Here is a 21,255-nt window from a genome sequence, read left to right as displayed (position 1 = left end):
CTTCAAAATAGTGGATAAAAGATAAAAATAGTGTTGGGACAACTGGGTAGCAGTAGGAAAAAAAAGAATCGGGGTGGGCACTGTGGCTCACGCCTGTAATTCCAGCACTTTGGGAGGCTGAGGCAGGTGGATCACGAGGTCAGGAGATGCAGACCATCCTGGCTAACACGGTGAAACCACGTCTCTACTAAAATACAAAAAATTAGCCGGCCGCAGCGGCGGTCGCCTGTAGTCTCAGCTATTTGGGAGGCTGAGGCAGGAGAATGATGTGAACCCGGGAGGCAGAGCTTGCAGTGAGCCGAGATCGCGCCACTGCACTCCAGCCTGGGCGACAGAGCGAGACTCTGTCTCAAACAAACAAACAAACAAACAAAAAACAAGAATTGGAGCTGTATTAGTCCATTATCACACTGCTATAAAGATACTACCTGAAATTGGGTAATGTATAAATAAAAGACTTATAGTTCCACATGGCTGGAGAGGCCTCAGGAAACTTAAAATCATGGCAGAAGATGAAGGGGAAACAGGGTATGTCTTACGTGGAGACAGGAGAGAGAGAATGGGCAGGAAAAACTGCCAGTTTTAAAGCCATCATATCTCATGAAAACTCCTTCATTATCACGAGAATTGCTTGGGGAAAACTGCCCCTATGATACAGTCACCTCCCACCAGCTCTTTCCCTCAACACATGGGGATTACAGTTCAAGATGAGATTTGGGTGGAGACACAGTCAGGCCATATCAGGAGCCATGCCTCACACCTCATACAGAATGAATTTCAGATTAATTAAGCATGTAAGTGTTAAAAACTAACTGTAAAAGTACTCGAAGAAAACATTGCAGATTAAAAAAATTATGGAGCCATAAAAAGATTGTTTAATTGAACCACAAGACAATAAATGTTTTCTTCATGCACTGTAAACCTAGTTAAAAGATAACTGACAGGCCGGGCGCGGTGGCTCAAGCCTGTAATCCCAGCACTTTGGGAGGCCGAGACGGGCGGATCACGAGGTCAGGAGATCGAGACCATCCTGGCTAACAAGGTGAAACCCCGTCTCTACTAAAAAATACAAAAAATTAGCCGGGCGAGGTGGTGGGCGTCTGTGGTCCCAGCTACTCGGGAGGCTGAGGCAGGAGAATGGCGTGAACCCGGGAGGCGGAGCTTGCAGTGAGCTGAGATCCGGCCACTGCACTCCAGCCTGGGCGACAGAGCGAGACTTTGTCTCAAAACAAAACAAAACAAAAGATAACTGACAAATTGGGTAAAATATTTACAACCCACCTCTCAGACAAAGAGCTAAATTCCTTACTAAGTAGAGTTTCTATAAATCAAAAATGAAAAAAAAAGCAAACAAAAGCAATACCCTAGCACACACGCACACACACACACGTGTATGCAAAAATTTGAACAATTTTTGTTGTTTAAAGAATATGAACAGAAAGCTTATAGAAAATAAAGAGCAATTTGGCAATATCTGTTAAAATTACAACTGCAGGCTGGGTGCGGTAGCTCATGCCTGTAATCTCAGAACTTTGGGAAGCCGAGGTAGGTGGATCACCTGAAGTCAGGAGTTCAAGACCAGCCTCACCAACATGGTGAAACCCAGTCTCTACTAAAAATACAAAAATTAGCCTGATGTGGTGGTTCATGCTTGTAGACTCAGCTACTTGGGAGGCTGAGGCAGGAGAATTGCTTGAACCCAGGAGGCGGATGTCGCAGTAAGCTGAGATTGTGTCACTGCACTCAAGCCTGGGTGACAGAGATTCTGCCTCAAAAAATCAATCAATCAATCAATCAATCAATCTGCACAGACCCTTTGAAATGACAATTCCACTTCTAGGATTTTAATCTACAAATATACTCTCAAATGTATCCAATGACTTATATACAAATTTATCACTGGAACAGCAGAATATTAGAAACAATGTAAACGTTTATCAGAAGGGGACTGATTATATAAATTGTGGTATAATCATAGAATGCTACTGGACCAATAAAGAAATAAAGTCTCTCTCTTGCTGTTTCTCTGCATCCTTTAGATCCTCACAGCCACTCTTCAACTTCTACTCTCCCAGCTTTATTTTTCTCCACAGCTCTTATCACCAGCTGGCTTATTATATATATTTCATTGCTTATTCAGTTTTTGACTGTTTTTCCTGCACTTTTTCTACTACAATGTCAGTTCCATAAGGCAGAGATTTAGCGTATTTTGTCCTCTACTGTATCTTGACCACATGAGTGCCTGGCACATGGTAGCCATTGAGTAAATACTTGTCAAAGAAATGAATAAAATATGGCCGGGCGCAGTGGCTCAAGCCTGTAATCCCAGCACTTTGGGAGGCCGAGACGGGTGGATCACGAGGTCAGGAGATCGAGACCATCCTGGCTAACACGGTAAAACCCCGTCTCTACTAAAAAAATACAAAAAAACTAGCGGGCGATGTGGTGGGTGCCTGTAGTCCCAGTTGCTCGGGAGGCTGAGGTAGGAGAATGGCGTGAACCCGGGAGGTGGAGCTTGCAGTGAGCTGAGATACGGCCACTGCACTCCAGCCTGGGCGACAGAGCGAGACTCTGTCTCAAAAAAAAAAAAAAGAAATGAATAAAATAATGAATCAATATGGAAAGATCTTCAAAATCTATTTTAGAGTGAAGAATTCAAGATACACTAATATTCTATTCTCCATGTGAAAAATTATATATGAAAAATTACATACATACACACCTATGCACACACACATACATGCATACACGTATATGCTTGCCTAGGTAGAGACTTTTGGGGAGGATATGCAGGAAGCTGGGCCAGTGATTGTCTCAGGGAACAGGAGAGCAGAACTGCGTGGCTAGCAATCAGGAGCAGGATTTTTTCCACTTTGCCCTTATAGCTTTTGAATATTGTGCCACACGCATTATGCATTCAAAAACTATTTTTTTTAAATTGCTGATTTAAAGAATGAACTGAGGAAAACAGAAGCTTCTGAAAAAGACAGAAAATTAATAGCCAGAGGTACAGGAGGCAAGTAAGGAGAGCTGAGTATTCCAGGGAGGTAGGGAAGGTTTCCTGTGCCTCTGGCCCTGAAGAATTTAGTCTCATCCTTGTGCCTGTGTCTCCTCCAACCCATCTTTGTCCCCATTCCGGCCTTCCAAGGCACCACCTTCCCCATTCCTTGTAGGCACTTTACATCTTTGTGCGCTTGCCTAAATGGTTTCATCTGTCAGAAGTATTTCCTTATCTTGTCTATTTGAAAAATCTGTTTATTCTTGGTGAAGTCATCTCTTTTTTCATTCTGTGCTTTCCACAGTAATTTGTTCATATTTCTGTTTAGAACTGAATATCATTTTGTTTACAAGTCTTTTTTGTATAGATATTCTTTCATGATCCTGTTTTTGTTTACATACGTGTTTACACACCTGCAAGTTCCTTGAAGGTGGAGCTATCATTCATCTTTGGATTTCATTGCCTAGAACAGTAACTTGTTTAGAGCAAGCCTGGCACACAGTAAGTATGCCCCCAAAATGTTTATTGAATGAAGGACTGTGATTATTTTCTTCATGTGGTTTACATATTGACTTTAAAATTAGGAGCAATTTTCAATGGAAGATAAAGGGACTAGACCTCTTTTGAGTGATCTTCAAAAATATTAGTCATTAGTACAATAAAATTATGTAGAACATCCACCAATAAAATTGCCTTGGAAGAATTGAACTTTGAAAAGTTCAAAAACTGGATTTTACAGAGATATGCAAATTCACCTGAAAGAGATCTGACCAATAAAACATGACCATAACCAGACTAAAATAATCAGCATATACAAAGAATGAATGTGTTTATCATAGCAGCGTTAGTTGGGCTCCTTAGCAAACAGTTGGATGGCAAAGGTCCTGGGGACAGCTATTCTGCTCTATGCACTTTGGCAGAGCTCTCCTTATTTGTGGAGATGGATGCCTTAGGCTCTCTTAGCTGAGTCCAGTAAACACTGGAATCCTCTAATCAACCCCTCTTGTTCATTCTTCATATTTACCAAGTAAACTCCAGTTATGCTTTCATTCCCATGTAGGTCTGCCTTCTTGGAGAACACATGCTGATCATGACAACTTTAATAATCCTGTGTTTCTGACCTTAATGTTTTTCATTATAGATCGATTAGTTATTTGGCTCTTATATATCAAGCAAATTGTCAATATTAATGTGACTGTGTCCCTGAGCCATCAATAATAGGCTCTTCAAATGGATAAAATCAAAAGCTCTGAAGCTGCAAGACTGAGGGTCAAACACCAGCTATGGTACATACACTAAGGAATACTTCCCTACCACAAACTGCTCTCACATCCCAAGTACAGCCCTAGGAGACAGCTTGTTTCTGGGGCCACCTCAGGACAGTCATCCTGATTGTATGCCATTTGACAAATATTTAGACATAGAGCACCTGCTGTACTCCAGACAGTGTGATGCAAAAAGAGGAAAGAGAAAAAAAGACTCCTTAAGGAGCCCAAATTATGTGGGTTGTGTAGATGAGCGATTCTGTCTTTAACTGATTATGAAGCCCTTAAATTCTGATGAAATCAAAGCAGATCTCTTAGAGAAAACTGTACAGAAACTGCGGTGTTTGCATTTGGTGTATTTTATTCCCCTGAAAATTGATTCCTTTTATGTATAAAGATGGGCTCTGGAATCACACAGATGTGCTGAAATATTTGGCTTTATCATGTACTAGCCGTGTAACACAGGACAAGTTACTTAATCTCTCTATATCTCACTGCTCTGATCAGTCCAAGAAAAGTAATACTAATAAAGCTCCTCTCATAGGACTGTTACAGGGTTAAACATGGATATGGTTTGGATGTCGGTCCTCTCTAAATATCATGTGGAAAGGTGATTCGCAATGTTGGAGGTGGAGCCTGGTGGGAGGGGATTGGATCTTGGGGTAGGATCCCTCATGAATGGCTTAGCATCTTTCCCTGGTCATAAGTGAGTTCTTGCTCAGTTAAATCATGTGAGATCCAGTTAAGAGTGTGGGACCTCCCCCTTCTCTCTCTTGCTTCCACTCTCACCATGTGACACGCTGGATTCCTGTCACCTTTTGCCATGAGTAAGAGCTCCCTGAGGCCCCCACCAGAAGCCCAGCATATGCTGGCACCATGCTTCCTGTACAGCTTGCAAAACCATGAGCCAGTGAAACATTTTTTCTTTGTAAATTACCCAGCCTCAGGTATTTCTTTATAGCAATGTAAGAATGAACTAATACACTATATATGCAGTGATTAGCATAGTGTCCTGCTTGTAGTAATAAAAAAATTACTGCTATAATTTATTTTATGCAAAATATTATCTTCAGTAATTTAAATTAAAGTGTGTCAGTAAAAGGCAGCCTTTACTTTGCTCAATAGTGAATTCCAGTGAAATATTGCTTCTGATTTGAATCTATGTTTTAGATTAAAATCTAGATGTTACATCATCTGTGTCATCCAGTTGTTTTTTTGTTTGCATGGCAAGAAGTACTGAACACATTGACTCATATAGGTTAAAAATCCAAGACTGAATTGAATTCATATCTCATTATAACCACTGTAAATCAATGGAGATGTCTTTGGTGAGGTACTCATTAAATATGAATCATCTGAGCACAAGTAACATTCAAAAGAATTCTGTGGTGTTTCAGGTGTTGAAGACATCTACTTGCAGAGAAATGAATAAGACTTTCTCAATGGGCTTCAGACAATAGAAAGTCCTTCCTCCATACTGGGAAGTTTAAAACCCATCTCCATTAAGTAGTAACTAAAGAAACGATGGCTGAGCTATAAGACTTGGTTCTTTTAGCAGCATACATCATACTCTAAGATCTGGAATCAAAAAATTTATCTGAGTCTCATGACCAAAAACATATATGATGTAACAAAACCATGAAAGAACTCCTAACCTGTTCTGATCAGGTACCTCCTTTCCCTCTGCCCCCATGAAGTTCAGTTACATACTTTACCATTTGTTTCTTGGAAAGTCAGTAAACTATGTGCGATAGAGAAGAGTTTTCTACTTGGATCTTTTTTCTAGACAAAATTTCTTGAAAAGGCTGGGGTCAGGACTGGGCTCTGATAAAGTTGATGACTTTCACAGCAGTAGACAAGACTTCTTTCAAAATTGCTTGCACAGCCCAATTTCTGTTGATGGTGAGAGCAACAAGTCACAATGTATGGAGTGTCTTCAGCAAAGAAGCCAAACCAGGTGTGTTACTGAGACTCTCAGGTGCTCAATCTGTGTCCAGAGAACCAAAACATTCCATCTACAAAATCTTCCTTGACAAAGACACGTTTTCACCACTTTGAAAATGGCAGTGGCGGCCGGGTGCAGTGACTCACGCCTGTGATCCCAGTCCTTTGGGAGGCCAAGGTAGGCATCTCACAAGGTCAGCAGTTTGAGACCACCCTGGCCAACATGGCAAAACACCGTCTCTACTAGAAATATAAAAATTAGCCGGGCATGGTGGCAGGCGGCTGTAATCCCAGCTATTCTGGAGGCTGAGGCAGAAGAAGCACTTAAACCCAGGAGGCGGAGGTTGCAGTGAGCCGAGATTGTGCCATTGCACCCCAGCCTGGGCTACAAGAGCAAGACTTCATTTCATTGAAAGAAAAGAAGGAAGGAAGGAAGGAAGGAAGGAAGGAAGGAAGGAAGGAAGGAAGGAAGGAAGGAAAGAAGGAAGGAAGGAAATGGCAGTGGCTTGTCAAGTTTCCAAAAGGAAATCAGAACAATTGGAATACTTCTTCAGTGACACCAGTGCACAAATAAAAGATGACAATGAAGAGCTGGTTAAAATGAGAGGCATCGCAGTTTTGCCCAGCTGTATGACTGTTGAAGTAAAGCAGTTTAGGAGCCAGTTTAGGGATCTGTTTCCAAATATTAGAAGAAAGATCAGTGATTCAAAAGGAGGTTATGCCTTTAAAATTGGCATGACTTCAGTTTTCTTCTTTTGTCCCAGCCACAAACCAATTCAAATATTTCCAGGGTATGTAGTTTCATTAAATTTTCTCCAATTTTGTGTGGGTATTTATTTTTTTTTGCTTGTTAGAAAAATACTGACATTTTGGCCGGGCGCGGTGGCTCAAGCCTGTAATCCCAGCACTTTGGGAGGCCGAGACGGGCGGATCGCGAGGTCAGGAGATCGAGACCATCCTCGCTAACACGGTGAAACCCCGTCTCTACTAAAAAATACAAAAAACTAGCCAGGTGAGGTGGCAGGCGCCTGTAGTCCCAGCTACTCGGGAGGCTGAGGCAGGAGAATGGCGTGAACCCGGGAGGCGGAGCTTGCAGTGAGCTGAGATCCGGCCACTGCACTCCAGCCTGGGTGACAGAGCAAGACTCCGTCTCAAAAAAAAAAAAAAAAAAAAAAAAAACTGACATTTTAAGTTTGCCCCAAGACAAGTTGGGACAAGTTAAAGTTGCAGTCTTTTAAAATACAATGTTTTCTTATGAAATGATTAATGTAAGTCCATGTATTTTCTGTTATTCTATTATTATTTATTTATGTATTTTCTGTTATTTATTTATTTATTTATTTGAGACACAGCCTCACTCTGTCGCCCAGGCTCAAGTGCAGTGGTGTGCGATCTCGGCTCACTACAACCTCCGCCACACAGCTTCAAGCGATTCTCCTGCCTCAGCCTCCCGAGTAGCTGGGACTACAGGTGCCCACCACCACGCCCAGCTAATTTTTGCATTTTTAGTACAGATGGGGTTTCACCATGTTGGCCAGGCTGGTCTTGAACTCCTGACCTCAGGTGATCTGCCTGCTTCAGCCTCCCAAAGTGCTGGGATTACAGGCGTGAGCCACCGCGCCTGGCCAGGTACTTTCTTCTAAACGTTACTTTGAATCCTATATTTCAAACATACAAAAGTACATAAAATAATATAAGTTTAAAACATACAAAAGTGCAAAGATAATATGTTTATGTACTCGCTCTACTCAAATTGAACAAATGTTAACATTTTACGTTTATCTTAGAGCTTTTTTTAAAGACATAAAACATTATAAACAATAGAAACATTACAGCTCTTATAGCTTTTTCTCTCCATCTGTCCTAAGAAGCAACTAATAAACTGAATTTTGTGTGCTTGTATTTTATTACAAAATATGTATCTGTCAACAATATACATATTGTTTGCACATTTTAGAAATTTGTATGAATGGTATCATACTTTCCATATGTACTTGAAACTAGTTTTTAAACATGTTTCTGAGATGCTATAACATGTTCTATTATATTTTTAAAAACTGTATATATCCATTCTAAAACTAAAAGTTGAAAATTCATGCTACTTTTTTTTTTTTTTTTGAGATGGAGTTTCACTCTTTCACCCAGGCTGGAGTGCAGTGGCACAATCACGGTTCACAGCAACCTCCACCTCCCAGGCTCAAGTGATCCTCCTGCTACAGCCTCCTGAGAGGCTGGGACTACAGGGGTGCACTACCACGCCTGCCTAATTTTTTATCTTTTTGTGGAGATGGGGTTTTGCCATGATGCCCAGGCTAGTCTTGAACTCCTAGGCTCAAGCAATTCTCCTGCTTTGGGCTCCTGAAGTGCTAGGATTACAAGCATGAGCCACTGTGCCTGGCCACAATAAATATTTATGTCCATGTGTCCTTGTGTATATATCAGGATTTCTCTAGGGTAGACAGCTAAGTATGCAGTTGCTGAATTGTTGGAAAATTACATCTTCAACTTCAAGTACTCTCAAAAGTTTTCCAAAATAGTTGGATCAATTTATACTCAGTGCTGAGTTTTCCCTTCATTTGCTCATTTGCCCACCATCACGTGGCGTTAACTTTTGAAAGTACAGTAGGTATAAAAGGGTGCTTTTTGTTTTATTTTGGCATTTTTTGTTTATATTTTCCTGTATTTATCTGCCATTCAGTTTCTTCTCCTATGAATGGACTATTCATATTCTTAGGCCAATTTTTTTTTTTTTTTTTTAAGAGTCATGGTCTTACTCTGTCACTCAGGCTGGAGTGCAGTGGTGCAATCATAGCTCATCACTGCAGCCTTCAACTCCCAGGCTCAAGCGATCGTCCTGCCTCAGCCACCCAAGTAGCTGGGACTACAGGCATGCACTACACTACCCAACTAATTTCTAAAATTTTTATTTTTGGGAATGAGGTCTTGTTATGTTGCCCAGGCTGGTCTCAAACTCCTGGTCTCAAGCAGTTCTGCCTCAGTCACCAGAGTTACTGGGATTACAAGTGTGATTAGACCATTTTAAAAACATGGTTGCTTTTTTCCTCAATGATTTGTTACAGTTCTTTCAATATTAATCATTCTCTTTATATTATATGCCAGGCAAATTTCTACTTTCAACATGTGACTTGTCTTTTTACTTTGTTTGTTGTCTTTTTTTTTTTTTTTTTAAGTCAAGGTCTTGTGTCACCCAGGTTTGAGTGCAGTGGTGGGATCTTGGCTCATTGTACCCTCAAACTCCTAGGCTCGAGCAATCCTCTGAGAAGCTGGAACTACAGGCGCACACCACCACCTAATTTCTTTTTCTTTTTTTTTTTTTTTTGTAGAAACAGGGTCTTGCTATGCTGACCAAGCTGGTCTTGAACTCCTTGCCTCAACAATTGTCCTACCTCAGCCTCCCAAAGTGCTGGGATTACAGGCGTAAGCCACTACTGCTCTGCCTTTTGTCACTTTTTAAAATGTAGTCAAGGCTGGGTGCAGTGGCTCACGCCTGTAATCCCAGCACTTTGGGAGGTCGTGGCGGGTGGATCACTTGAGGTCAGGAGTTGAGGACCAGCCTGGCCAATATGGTGAAACCATCTCTACTAAAAATACAAAAATTAGCTGGGCGTGGTGGTGCACACCTGTAGTCCCAGGTAGTCAGCAGGCTGAGGTAGGAGAATTACTTGAACTCGGGAGGTGGAGGTTGTAGTGAGCCAAGATCACACCACTGCACTCCAGCCTGGGTGATAGAGCAAGACTCTGTCTCAAAAAAAAAAAAAGAAAAAAAAGTAGTCAAATTGTTCAATCTTGGCTTTGATGCCTTAAGACATTTCCCCTTTTTCTGGTATCATAAGGAACTCTTATTTTCTTTGGCTGTATACTTCCAAGGTGGAATATGATATTTTAGCTTTGTTGAAATCTGATTTTGTTGGCAAGAATCTTTCTGTATTAAAAATGCTATGGCTTTTCTGTCTTAGTATGTTTAGTGGTTATGTCAAAAGTCAAATAAAGGAAGCTGAGGCAGGAGGATCACTTGAAGCCAGGAGTTTGAGACCAGACTGGACAGCACAGCTAGACCCTGTCTTCACACACACACACAAATAAATAAAAATACAAATTATCTGGGCAAGGTGGTATGCACCTGTGGTCCCAGCTACCCGGGAGGCTGAGGCAGGAGGATTGCTTTAGCCCAGGAGTTTGAGACCGCCGTCGGCCATGACCATGCTACTGCACTCCAGCCTGGGTGACAGAACAAAACCCTGTTTCTTTAAAAAAAACTCAAAGGATACATTTCATTTAATACCCCCAATAATCTGTGAGATAAATATTGTGGCAGAGAAATTAGGTAATTTGCCCAAGGTCATGTAACTTAGAATTGCCTGAAGTCAATGTAAACTGCTTTGGACCACCATAATCCTACCTGCCTTTGTAGAACCTTCTTTTCTTTGATATTTTCCAGCTTAAGCTAGGCTTGACGTAAACAAAGGTAGATGCTCGTTATTTTAAGGGCAGCATATGGTAAATTCCTAATAACAGACAGATAACATGATATCAAAATTGTATGCTACTTCTCAGCCTCCGTATCTATTAGTAGTCCATTAAGTCATAAATTGACAATACAAATAATTTTCTTTGTATTCAGATAAATTTAAAACAAATAGGAAGCACTGAAGGGGAAACTAAGGTTTTTTTCCTTACTTGATTTGTAGACCTTTCTAAATTTATCCATAGAACTCAAGAGTAAGTTGAATGCCTAATGTTTATCGGGAGTTACTGGTGGTGGGAACACAGCAAGATGTCTGTCTCAGTATGTTTATATTCTAGAGTGGGAGAGGTTACCAATAAACATATATGAATAATTTCTAGTGGTGACTAGCATTATAAATTCTATAAAATGGCAATACAATAATGATTGAGGTTTAGGGTGAAGAATTGGGCTTTTTTAGATTGGGTGATCAGGGAAGGCTTTTCTTTGGGAGGTGACAGTTGAACTGAGACCTCAATGATAGGTATAGCTAGATCTGGGGGCAAATGCTTCTAAGCAGTGCAGGAGCACCAAGGTAGGAATGAGCTTTGAATACTTTAGGAACAGACAAAAAGCTGAGTTTAATGAAAAGGGGGAGAGTCATCAGAATCAATGTTAAAGGTGAAAGCAGGAACCAGATCATACAGGGTCTTAAAGGCCAATGTAAGGAATTTGGACTTTAAGTGAAATAGGGAGTTATAGAGGGCTGAGAACAAGGGAGTCATGTGGTCTGATTACATTTTGAGAACATTCTATTTGTTGTGAGGATTGAATACATTTTGGAATGGGAGCTGACAGAATGGTGAATTGGATTTATGGGGTAAGGAAGAGATGAATCAAAGAAGTCTTGTAGGTTTTTGCTTGAACACTTGGATGGATGGTGAGACCATTACCAAGATGGGAAAGAAATGAGAGAGTAATAAGGTGGGGGCGGATGGAGAAGTGGATGGAAGTTTTTTTTTGGCCATGTTCATTTTGAGAAGACATCCATATGAAGATGTTTCGATGGTTAATATGGAATTTCGACTTGATTGGATTGAAGGATGCAAAGTATTGCTCCTGGGTGTGTCTGTGATGGTGCTGCCAAAGGACATTAACATTTGAGTCAGTGGACTGGGAGAGGCAGGCCGCATCTTGAGCGGGTAGGCACCATCTAATCAGCTGCTGCTAGAATAGAGCAAGCAGGACAAGATGGAAGAGCAGACTTTCCAGGTCTTCCATCCTTCATCTCTCTCACATCCTGGATGCTTCCTGCCCTCGAACATTGGACTCCAAGTTCTTCAGCTTTTGGACTCTTGGACTTACACCACTGATTTTCCAGGGGCTCTTGAGCCTGTGGCCACAGACTGAAGGCTGCACTGTTGGCTTCCCTACTTTTGAGGTTTTGGGACTCAGACTGCCTTCCTTGCACCTTAGCTTGCAGATGGCCTGTTGTGGGACTTCACCTTGTGGTCTTGCAAGTCAATATTCCTTAATAAACTCCCCGTCATATATACATCTATCCTATGAGTTCTGTCCCTCTAGGAAACCCTGACTAATACAGATGTCAAATTGGCAAATGGGATATGAGAATGACTCCTAAAGTGATGGTATTCCATGGAATCACCTAGGCATAAAGTGTTGCATGAGAAGAAAAGAGGGTCAGCGATTAACTACTGAGAAGACCTTAGTTTTCACAGATTAAACAGACGGGAAGGAGTGGGTAAAGGAGGCTGAGAAGGAACATCCAATGAAGTTAGAGGACAAAAGAAAACTTTTTTGGTGATTTTTAAAAAAGTTATAAGAAGGAGGATTTTAAAAATGAGGAAGCCATTTGTGCTGAATAATAAAGGTTAGGTAGGATAAAAAAAGATATGAAGCTTATCGATAATTTTGACAGGAGTGGTGAATAATAAGTGGAGTGGTGAGGACTAATGACCACTTGGAAATTATTATAGAAAGAATGGTAAGGGTGGAAATACCAACAGTGACTAAAGATAATCCTTCCAAGAATTTTGACAGTGAATTATAACATTGATCAGATTAGATTCTGGAAGTTTATTTCTTTAAGGGGGCACATTAGGTAGATAATGGCCTCCAACAACTTCCAGACCTTAATCTCTGGAACTTCTGAATATATTAGGCTACACGGCAAAGGGAAATTAAGGTTGAAGATAGAATTATGGTTGCTAGTCACCTGACCTTAAAATAAGGAGATTATCTTGGATTATTCAGGTGGTCCCAATGATCCTTACAAGTAGAACATAGAGGCAAAAAAGAGAATCCTAGGGAGATGTGTCTACGGAAGAAAGGCAGAGAGATGCACCGTTATTTACTTTGAAAGAAGAGGACCACCAGCCAGGAATGTGGGTGGCCTCTAGAGGCTGGAACGGGCAAGAGCATGGATGGTTCTCAAGAGCTTCCACAAGGGAATGCAGCCTTGCTAGCTTCTTGGTTTTAGCCTAGTGAGATCCAGGTAGCACTTCTATGCTACAGAACCGTAAGATGATAAAGGTGGGTTTTTTCTTTTAAAGATGCTAAGTCTGTGGAAATTTGTTAGGACAATAAAGAGAAAACTAATACAGAGGGAATTACTAGAGCTCATTTGTATGCTGAAGGGAGTGATTTAATAGAGAAGAAATTGATTATGCATGAGAGAATAATTGTAGAAGCAAAGCCCTCAGAAGGGGAAAGACACAGATGGCAGGACAGCCTTTAAGAGAAGCAGCTAATTTCATTTAATTAAGAAGGCAGAGAGTAGATCTAGATACAGGAAGATGGGTAAAGCTGTCTTGGGAAGATAAGCCCTACTCTGAGTGGTGCTATTTTATAGTCAGTGAAGGGTGAAGGCAAGCTCATCAACTGAGAGTGAGGTTGGTATAAGGAGGTATTAGAGGCTTAAAAGGCTGATATAAACTAGTCATTTTGGAGTACAGGAGAGCAAGCTTACTAGGATTGCCAGACAGTATGGACTGCCTAGTTAAGACTGTGGAGATGCATTAAAGTAGGGTTAGAAAGCATTCCACAGTGTTTTTAACTATCCTTCTTCAGCTGAGCAGGTATACACAGAAGAGGCTAATAATTATAAACTTTAGAACTAAAGCTGAGTAAGGAAGTTGGGACATGGAAAGGAAGGATAACGAAAAATAAGTAGGATCAATAGATCAAAAAATGGTTGGAGTAGGGGTATGACAGGAAGTGTGCTGAAGAGTTAGGTGGTAGTGGTTGAAAAATGGAATGTTCAGAACAGAGATTTTGAAGATGTACTTACTGATGATGACAAAGTCAAGAGATAACCAGCTGAAGAGGGGGTAAAGAGGAAAAATCTTACTTGGAGTGAGAAGGTCAAGTATCTGAGATGCCAGAAGACTGGATAAACTATCTTTGTAGATGTTATCACTAAGAACTGGACATAAAGTGGAGTGGGGAGAAAGAAGTTCAGCTAGGAGTTAAAGTCTTCAGTGAGCAAGAGTGACTTGGAAGTAGGTTGACAACAGAAACAATGAGTTGCTCCTTGCAGAGAGTCGTATAGTCTGATGGTACTAAAGCCAGTCTGTGGGAAATTCTTCCAATCATGAGACATGTAAAATAAGCAGAGAATTAAGTTTTCATTGGCATTTGATATACTGCCTATCAGGAACACATATTCTTTGCTATCAGGAATGTATGATATAATGCTGAGTATAAAATTATGGATAGCCAATACATTCTTTTCTTTTTTTTTTTTTTTTCCAAGATGGAGTCTCACTCTGTCACCCAGGCTGGAGTGCAGTGGCGTGATCTCGGCTCACTGCAAGCCGCGCCTCCCAGGTTCACGCCATTCTCCTGCCTCAGCCTCCTGAGTAGCTGGGATCACAGGTGCCCGCCACCAATAATTAAAAAACTAGCCCGGCTAATATTTTGTATTTTTAGTAGACATGGGGTTTCACCGTGTTAGCCAGGATGGTCTCGATCTCCTGACCTCGTGATCTGCTTGTCTCAGCCTTCCAAAGTGCTGGGATTACAGGCGTGAGCCACTGCGCCCAGCCATTATTTTCTTTTTTGAAGTAGTTTTTTTGATGTACAATTTATAAGAGTTCTTGTATTTGTGATGCATAAACCTATATACTTGTACTACAAACAGTGGATACATCTGCATGTAAAGACATGTACTTTATGCATCAATAGATAATAAAATAAATAATAAAATGCATACAAAGTGGCATAGAAATATGTCAGAGAGTAAAAGAATAGGGGTTTTTCCTGGATTTTTGTGATATTTATGGCATTTTTCAATTTGTTAAAATGTGTAATTAAAAAAAATTCTCACTTATTCTGAATATTTATTTTCTTATGGATTATTTTTCTTATAGAAAGTCCACCAAATTATGTAAGCTTCAGGCACCACAAAATCTAGGTCTTCCCTGGATAGGCCAAAAATCTGGTCTAAGATTACCTATAGGCAATTGAAAAGAGAATATTCATTAACTATATGAAAAATAGTTTTACTATATGGTTAAGAAAACAATTGCAAAAGAGAACCACATCTATTCTTAATAAGGATTTCAGAAAATTTTTCCTAAGTTTTTAATAACAGGAACATATGTAATGTCATGGGCCACACCTTCAAAAACAGCCTATAGAAAATAAAACAAATTTTTAGAGTTTCTTATAGTGTCAATCAATATGGGCTTATGATGTAACTCATTGAGGACAGAAATAAGATGTAGAGGTCTCTGCTGATGTGGACTTATGGAGTAGATTGCAAAGTATCTGGAAATCTGCAAAACGGATGAATTGGACTTCCTATTAAATATAACAGGTTGAACACACATGTTTATCTTTACTTCCTCAAGTAACTTCACTAAAACCAAAGTAAAATTATAAACCAGTAATAACAAAGAGGATGAACAGTAAGAACAAAATTTTGGAAGATGAAAGATAGAAAGCAGACAGACTTTAGCAGAGCAGAAAAGGTAAATTCTAACAACCTGCAAGAGACAAAGCCAATAAGAAGTAATCTCTTTTTGTCCTGCAGAGCCCTGAAGATTCAGAAGTTGGAGGCAGCAGCATATACCTCTGAAACAGAGTGAAGGATGGAGATGAAAACAGAAGGATTAGTTGAAAATCTACACAAGGAACAGTTAGATTCTCAAATCCCTTCTGCAGGGCTCAGTAGCAAGGAGGCTATTTCTCCTGATCCTGGCAGAGGACTGGAAGTTTTCACATTGTACAGACGTTGAATTACAAACGCACTGAAATTGGGTACGTCAGATATACTAAGTATAGGGATTAAGTGAAAACCTGCATATTGAGTAATGAGACTCCTCCAGTCTTCTTTCCCTACTTGGCACCTGAAAAAATTGGCAACTGACAACACAAGCAGAAATAGTTTTACTCAAGGAAAATTATTGGGCCAAAAGGGAAGCTCCATGGATGCTGAATTTGATACACACCTCCAGAAAATGTCTGGGGCCAAACACCGGCTCCCTAAATGAGGTCCATCAGTCCAACAAGGTCTTCCTTTTCACAGAAGAGCTTTCAATCAGCTTTGCAGTGCTTCAGTCTTAAATATGAATAAACAGCAGACTGATGAGGAAGTGCTCTAACATGAAAGATGAAGATTAAAACAAAAAAAAGTAAGCAATTTGCTTAGAAAAAAAATGCTCAATATGTGTCAATAAGAACAAGATGCTACAGAAAAAATATTTAGAGAACAGGAAAGAGATATTAGAAATAGTGTTAGAAACAGAAAATTCTGTAGAAGAATTGGCATATAAAGTGAAGGAAATTTCACTAAAAGTAGAATAATGTGCCAAGGAAATGAAAAATAAAAGAGAAAAGATAAAAAAATTTGTCACAGAACTTCTAGCATTCCAACACCTACTTAACAGGAGTTCCAGAAGGCGGGAACAGAGAAAGTAGAAGGAAAGTCTTATCAAAGAAAGAGGATAGGCCAGGTGCGGTGGCTCACGCCTGTAATCCCTGCACTTTGAGAGGCTGAGGCGGGTGGATCATGATGTCAGGAGTTCAAGACCAGCCTGACCAACATGGTGAAACTCCGTCTCTACTAAAACCGGGCATGTGCGCCTGTAATCCCAGCTACTCAGGAGGCTGAGGCAGGGGAATCGCTTGAACCCGAAAGGCGAAGGTTGCTGTGAGCCTAGATCGGGCCACTGCACTCTGGCCTGGGCATCAGAGGGAGACTCCATGTCAAAGAAAAAGGAAAAGGATAAGAAAATTTCCCAACTGGAGGGCAGATAGCTGATTAAAAGGGTTCACTGAGTGTGTACTGTAATAATGATAAAAGACCAAATCAGAGCATATTTTCAAGATATTTCAGAGGATCTAAGTCAGAAGATCCAAAAATTTGAGACAGAAAATACAATGCAGTCAGAATGCCATTGGTCTTCTAAACAGCAACTCTGGAAACTAGATGATAATAAAGTGATGCCTTCAAAATTATGAAGGAAAATGATTTCTAACCTAGAGTTCTATGCTCCACCAAACTATTAATAAAGTGTGAAGATAAATTTAAAGTATTTTCCAATATGCAAGGTCTCTAAGAATGAGTTACACTATCTTCAGAATATACTGAGGATATAACTCTACTAAAATGAAGGGGAGAAACCAAAAGAGAAAAATATGCAATTCAGGAAACAAGAAGTCTGCAGATAAAATGATTCTCAAGATGTTAGAGGAGCATAATCCCAGGATGACCATGAGCAATGAGCCTTAAAATCAATCCAGATTAGGCCAGGCGCAGTGGCTCACGCCTGTAATCCCAGCACTTTGGGAGGCCAAAGCAGGTGGGTTGCCCGAGCTCAGAAGTTCGAGACCAGCTTGGGCAACATGGTGAAACCCCGTCTCTACTAAAATACAAAAAATAAGCCGGGTGTGGCGGCGTGCGCCTGTAGTCCCAGCTACGCGGTAGGCTGAGGCAGAAGAATTGCTTGAACCCGGGAGGCGGAGGTTGCAGTGAGCCGAGACTGCGCCACTGCACTACAGCCTCGCCAACAGAGTGAGACTCCATCTCCAAACAAACAAACAAAATCAATCCAGATTAAAGCAGGGGATGGAGGGCTCCAGAAGAGATGTTTCCAAAAAATAAAAAAGAGAATAGAACTGATAGCTTACCCAATGTGATTAACTTCATTGAGAGGAGGAAAATTTGAGTATATACTCATGACTGGTATATAAAAAAATAAGCCGATGATTAAAAAAAAAAAAGAGCCAAGTTTTAACTGCAGAAAAATGGTAAAGACAAAAGGTCTAGTTGTGCAACAAGGAAAAACAGTTGTAAAAAAAAGAAATGCAATCACAGTACACCACATGACTCAGCTATGAACAGTATTTGTATAGTCATAATACTATAAACATTGAATGTTTATTCAATAAAAATCATGATATATAGTGGGAGTGTAGGAGTATGAAAAGTATATGTGTTATTAGTGTATCAGAGCTAAATCCTCTTCTATATCTAAAAATGGAAAAATCAAGATATACAATAGCAGATATGCACATAAAAAATAAATATGAAGATCTCTTAATGGAAAAGTTACAAAGTTCAAAGTTTTGGGTAGGATTTTCAGAGTGGATAAGGTAGAGAGTAGATTGCTGTTTTTTGTTATAATCCTTATAGAACTAAAGTATGTAATTTTTTTATACTATGCACATATAATATTTTGATGTTAGCGGATGAATTGCATATGTTCCAGAAATATCTGCATTGAAGGCAAAATGGCTACTTACCAATATACTAGCTATCCATACATATAATAATATACTTCCTCAAAATCACTTAAGACTAGCATCTAGAATAGGTTTCACTCTCACATATTAAAGTTTTTGTCAGCATTATCATCATATTTCATGATATTATTAAGGGCAAGTGAGTCGCTAAAAATTGGTTATTTTAGGCTAACTCAGAGGTGCTCAACTGGGGAAGAATTTTATCCCAGGGACCATGTGGCAATGTCACAATATAGGTGTGGGTTTCTTATTGGTATCTAACAGGCAGAAGTCAACGATGCTGCTAAACAACCTACAATGGGCAGGGCAGCAAAGAATTATCCAGCCCCAAATGTCAATAGTGCTGAGGCTGAGAAACCGAGCTCCAAGTCTTTGAGGATTATTTCATCAAAACGCTATATATAAAGATTGATGGTACGCAAACATCTTGCAATTTAGGACTGACTCAGCTAAATACCTCAGTGCAATGTTGGAAGCAGTCTGGCTGTGAAATATATCTTCGGGAATATTGAGAATGGTAAAGACAAAAGGTATAATAAATGATAATAATAACAAAACACAGAGCTTTGTACCTCAATAATCTCTTTCATCCATGGTTCCTAGGGCACTTTATAGACTAATAATAACTACTCTGGTACTCACATACCACCTTTTATCTGAGGACTGCAGGCCCTTTCACAACACTCTCACAATGTCGGAAGTATTATTATCCCCATTTTATATGTAAGTAAACAGAGGCACAAAAGTTAAGCAACTTGCCCAAAGTCACACAAGTCAGTAGCAGCCAAAATTCCTGACTCAGAACCTATTAAGACTAAGAGAACTGGTTTAAGCCATGCCGTGAGTTATGTGGCGTGTCAACCTAGTTCATTCAAAGTCTATCGATTTTAGGTTGATATTGTATATTCAATGCCCCATCTGTTTTAATTTCCTCTTCTCTCATACACTTCTTAGAGACCAAGGACTGTTAAATCCCTAGAAGGGACTATGTTTACTGAGTGCCTTCCTCGAATCAAGCACATTTTATGTGCAGTGTCAGTTCTTAGGACAGCTTAAATATAATGTAACTGGGAGGCTGAGAGCAGGAGAATCGCTTGAACCCGGGAGGCGGAGGTTGCAGGGAGCCGAGATCCCGCCACCGCACTCCAGTCTGGCAACAGAGCAAGACTCCGTCTCAAAAAAAAAAAAAAAAAAAAGTAATTCTTACTGATTTTGTAGTACAGAAAGCTTAGTACCAGGTAATGTAAACATGCCCCAAGATCCCTCAGTTAGCTGACTATACCCTTTCCACTATATCCTGCAGCCCTTCCAAGAGAAAAGACCTCTGGTAAGTTACAAAGCATATTAATGTGAATACGTTTAATGTCCCAGCCTCCCTTACTCTCCTTAAAACTCAGAAAACAAACTAATGAATACGTAATTGAGAAATTTCAGGTGGCACACTGGGTTGGTAATAGCTTAAACAGCCGCTCAGCCTTTTAGACCTATTTCCAAGAAAAGCCTTTAATTTTCTTTCTTTCTTTTTTTTTTTTGAGACGGAGTCTCGCTCTGTCGCCCGGTCTGGAGTGCAGTGGCCAGATCTCAGCTCACTGCAAGCTCCGCCTCCCGGGTTTAAGGCATTCTCCTGCCTCAGCCTCCCGAGCAGCTGGGACCACATGCGCCAGCCACCTCGCCCGGCTAGCTTTTTGTATTTTTTAGTAGAGACGGGGTTTCACCGTGTTAGCCAGGATGGTCTCGATCTCATGACCTCGTGATCCGCCCGTCTCGGCCTCCCAAAGTGAAAAAGCCTTTAATTTTCTAAGGATTTTTCCAGAGCTCTCTCCATACGTTTCCCACAACAGCCAGACCAAAGACCAAAACTGTCTTTCCTGGAGAAATACAGAGCATATGAATCACTTTCTTCTGTTCCCAGTTCTGGGGCAGGCAAACACTGATTGCTCACTCACCACGTGCTACCTGGGCAAAACACGAATATTAAGTAGGAAGAAAGGTTTATGTTAGGTAAGAGTGACTTAGGCCTCTCCTACTTTTTCACAAAATGGAGACCTGGTATTTGTAGCCTCCCACAATGATGTGCCCTGACATTACTTGGATATAGAAAGGTCAGTCTTCTCAGGTGCGTCAGTGGCAGCCCAACCCGCTCTGATCCAGAAATTTTAGATGACTTGCATCTGAGGATAAGCCTCTGGCATGTCATGTTAATAATGAAAAAATAGAGACAATCACTGCCCCAGCTCATCTCAAATTAGCATCAGTGCAGCGTTATTTGGTAGGGAGCTTTGCTGCTACATTCATTTCCTGTAAAGAGGAGATGCAGAGACAGGGTTAAGGGGAAAACTCCGAGACTGGAATCGCCAATATAATAAACTGTCGAACTGAGTTTTTTCTCCCGCAACCCTAAGATACTTGTAAGTCCTTCCTCTTAGCCAACCCTTTTCACCAGGACACGGCAGTTTTCTTAGAAGGAGGGTGCTGGGTTTGCTTCAGTTCTTTCTATTATTCTGCCCGCTGCCCTAGTACATCTGAAAAGGGAGCAGCGACTAGGAAAAGAGACACGTGGGTATTTTCTCATCCTGTCTGGTCATTCCCTGAATCATCACAAGTTATCGCTCTTTTCCCCTTAGCCAGCAGCGTTCGAGACTTTCTCTCAAATAATTCGGTCTTGTACTTAAAAGGAAGAGTGGTGGGAGAAGAGAGAGGCGGAGAAGACAAGCAAGGAGAAGGGCGTGGAGTGCCGTTCCCGCCCCGGAGTCGGAGGCGCCGGGAGGCCGGACGCCGCGAGGCTGCTAGCCCAGGAATGTGCGGTCCAACCC

General features: G+C 40.7%; 1 protein-coding gene across 1 annotated transcript in view; it reads left to right on the top strand.

The window, feature by feature from the left end:
- The window catches only part of PAWR (PRKC, apoptosis, WT1, regulator), a 176,731-nt gene that overhangs the window by 65,299 nt on the left and 90,177 nt on the right, over positions 1–21,255 (top strand). The window lies entirely within an intron of this gene.

Source organism: Colobus angolensis, unplaced genomic scaffold (genome assembly GCF_000951035.1).
Source record: "Colobus angolensis palliatus isolate OR3802 unplaced genomic scaffold, Cang.pa_1.0 Scaffold256, whole genome shotgun sequence".
Classification (NCBI taxonomy): domain Eukaryota; kingdom Metazoa; phylum Chordata; class Mammalia; order Primates; family Cercopithecidae; genus Colobus; species Colobus angolensis.
This window is presented reverse-complemented; position numbering and strand designations above follow the sequence as displayed.